This window comes from Lycium ferocissimum, chromosome 4 (genome assembly GCF_029784015.1).
Source record: "Lycium ferocissimum isolate CSIRO_LF1 chromosome 4, AGI_CSIRO_Lferr_CH_V1, whole genome shotgun sequence".
In the NCBI taxonomy this organism is placed as follows: Eukaryota; Viridiplantae; Streptophyta; class Magnoliopsida; order Solanales; family Solanaceae; genus Lycium; species Lycium ferocissimum.
Genome location: NC_081345.1, coordinates 32125594 through 32129003, shown reverse-complemented (window position 1 = coordinate 32129003; position 3410 = coordinate 32125594). Strand labels below are relative to the sequence as shown.

Here is a 3410-nt window from a genome sequence, read left to right as displayed (position 1 = left end):
GTCAAGATGGCCGAGTTGGTCTAAGGCGCCAGTTTCAGGTACTGGTCCGAAAGGGCATGGGTTCGAATCCCATTCTTGACAGTCAGCACTTTTTTTCATCTTATTTTTTTCATCTTATTTATCCTTGACTTCAACTTTTTCCCCCCCTTTGACTTTTATAACCTTTTTACCCTTTGCCTGCCCTTTTTATTATCCAAGCATTTTAGAGTGAAGAAGCAGGACTGCAGGAGCAATTGGACCTTTCTCCTCCATGGTAAAGACATAAATCTCCCTAAAATCTCTTTTCTATTTATATTTTCTAAACTTTATTAAGGTTTCCATAAAATTGCTCTACGAATGTTCTTAAACTTTTTGATGATTAATGCCAAGGCGAATAAAGTGATCGGATCTAATATCAATTCAAATCAAACTTTATACCAAGGGAAATTCAGTCATTTGACCAGTCAAATTAGATTTGTCATGAATCATAGTTTGTTCTCATTCATCTATTAAAAGGAAACAGAATTATATTACACTTTAAAATCGTCTCAATGCAACAATAACTCAAGGCGTTCAAATATCAGTCTAGACAATAAGACAAATTCTTTATCTCATTTTTGTAAACAACTCACAAAATGCTAATTGAGTATCAATATTCAAGCAATTTCTTCTTCTCCTTCTTCGTCTTCTTCTTGCTAGGACCTGCAAACTTATTTGGAGAATCTATATCCATATCCGAAAACGAAGAATAATAGCCAGGCTGAACTTTCTTCTCTGATCCACAACAAACATTACAACTGACTTGCTTCACAATCTTGTATGGTGTCTTAATAAAACAACAAAGGATGGATATTGGACAACACGCACATAATAGACATAGATTACACGTAAACTCCGCCACGTCGTTGCAGCTGCAGGTGGTGCCTGATAATGATGGCCGACTATTGCTTGGATTTGACATAACAAAATAAGCAGATGAATAGTGAAACTGGGATATATAGGCCAGCTTATCAAGTATTGCATCCTCTAATAAGAGCAAGTATTTTTTGTCAACTGGGAAGTAGTTGATGTAGCAATTTTTAATTTTTAATCTTTAATCTAGTATTGTTTAAAGATTATTTAGAATATTTTTGCTAGAAGAATTTTTGTGTTTACACCTAATAGCCTCTATATATATTTGTATATTGACTTAACAGAAACTTGATAGAATTAAAGAATTGGACTTCTTCTTAGTCATGACATGTTAGGTGATGTTATATTAAACTAATTAACAAATATTGATGAAATCACAGTGACATGGAATTATTGAGCATAATATTAAGCAACTTGACAGGACTAAGGAAGGTTTTTGGTTTTTTTTTTTTTTTTTTTTTTTTTTCAAATAAAAATAAAAATAAAAAAAATACTATAGTCGCTTAAGAAAGAAGCTTGGAATATATGTGATTCCCTCCGAGTTATGGATTCGAGGTCGTTCTTCAACTCAGTTAGATTGGTAAGTATAAAAAGATGTGGTTTACAGAGAAGTATTTTTATGCAGTTATTACATAATGGTGTATCAATTTTCTTTGGAAAGAATTGAGGATTCAGTGTCCAATTTTCCTCGGTCTCATGACTTGGGTACTCGCCGACATCTTTTTAAACGATAATAAAAATAAGTAAAGAATCAAATAGTCCAAAAAAAAAAAGGTACTCATCAAAACAAATGTAATCACAGTCCCCTTCGAGTTATTGCTAAATCTGTTTATTAGTTTAGTTCATAATTATTTTGGTCGTAGCTGAGATTTTGTTGGCTAGTTTAAAGCATCAGTTGAGGGTCATGAGTGTCAACACACTAGTATTCTCTAGTCTTATTGAAGCAAAGAAAAAAAAAAAAACTGAAAGTGTAAAACCAAACATCACTTTTAGACCAACCCGCTTGAGCAATACACTACTAGCAATTCTTTTGGCCAGAAGGATAAGAAAACAATTGGTGGATTTGATTAAAATATTAAAGTTCTAATTTTCATGACTAAAAAGTAGTCATACTCATAGCTCATCAAGATTTTAAATAAAGAAGATAAAATAATATGAACGTGCCTGGTACACGGGAACTTTAGACTAGAGAGATTAAAACGTGTTTCACTTTTTTTTTCCCTCTTAACTTTTAATTATGACATACAAGGTCGGTAAAACAAAGTTGATTATCCACCATTCGATTTGTGCAAATGTGTATATATACACACATAAACTCTCTCTTTTATGGTCACATTTCAAGATCAGCAACGAGTGTCCAGCAACTTCACTGAAAGAGAAGCATTATGAGTGGCAACTCTTCTTTCTTCGTCCGTCTAATAACTCTCGTACTTACCTTGATTACTATTGTCTTTGCCTCCGCAGGTATGCTTGTGACCCTTGTTGCTTTATTATTTTAATAAAGTATGATCATGTTAAATTTTTAGGTGTTCGTTTTTAAGTTAATAGCATTATTCCCGCGTGACATATATTTTTAAGGCAAATAACTTTTATATTTGTAGTGTAATCTTTACACCGTTAGGGGTCGTTTGGTCGGGTGTATATAAGTATAATACTGAATAGAGTGTATTAGAATTGGAATAGTACTGAATGGTTGAAAAACACGACGAAATAAGGAGTTAATGATACAAAGCTAATACATATATTATTTTGCTCTAATACATCCTACCAAACTATCCCTTAATGTACGTAAAATTAAAGTCCTTCTAATAATGTTGGGTTTTTGTCTGCAGATCCACAAGTTAAGAGATTCATTAGAAGGCAGGTGATAGACCCACCACCAGCCCCCATGGCAAATAAAGTGATGCACCACATGCCACGGCCACCTAATGGCCCTCCAATAATTGCTACACCATAAATTTCTATATCACCTTCCTTGTCTTGATCGATATTAAATGAATGGAGTTGGGCTTGGAGAAAGATTGAGCACACTTGATAATTTTCTGAATCTGTCTCCGGAAAAAAATCATTCTCTTGAAGTTTAAATAGTGACTATTTTTTAATTGCGGGGATTGAAAAATAACTCTTTGTAAATTTCTCCAAAATTAATGTTGAATTCGACTGTTATTATCCTAAGAATTGTTTAGTGTAAAGGAATCACAGCTATTGTCTCTGGTACTGTGCTACTTTTATTAGTTTACGAAAAAATAAGATAGTAATTTGATTGTTAATGTTTTCTTTCGAGTAAAAAGCCAATTGTAAGTAAAGTGCGTATTGTTGTTACCGCAGCCCAATGTTATATTTAAGGGAAAAGGGTTCAAAACACACTCTAACTTTGATCGAAATTGCTATAACACACTCCAATTTTGCGGGGGTCCTATGACCCCCTTGGACTATCTTTTTGTGTATTATTGACGATATTATCGGGCGACCTAGACAAGCAAGTGAGCACACGTTGGTTGAGCACGTAAGGGTGGACT

General features: G+C 33.6%; 1 long non-coding RNA gene and 1 other non-coding gene across 2 annotated transcripts; both read left to right on the top strand.

Moving 5' to 3' along the window:
• On the top strand, nucleotides 1–81 carry TRNAL-CAG (transfer RNA leucine (anticodon CAG)). The gene has a single exon. It is a non-coding gene; the product is annotated as a tRNA-Leu (tRNA).
• Nucleotides 82–2226: 2145 nt separating this feature from the next.
• LOC132054597 (uncharacterized) lies at nucleotides 2227–3161 on the top strand. The gene is made up of 2 exons (XR_009414332.1): nucleotides 2227–2355; nucleotides 2724–3161. It is a non-coding gene; the product is annotated as an uncharacterized LOC132054597 (long non-coding RNA).
• Nucleotides 3162–3410: the final 249 nt, after the last annotated feature.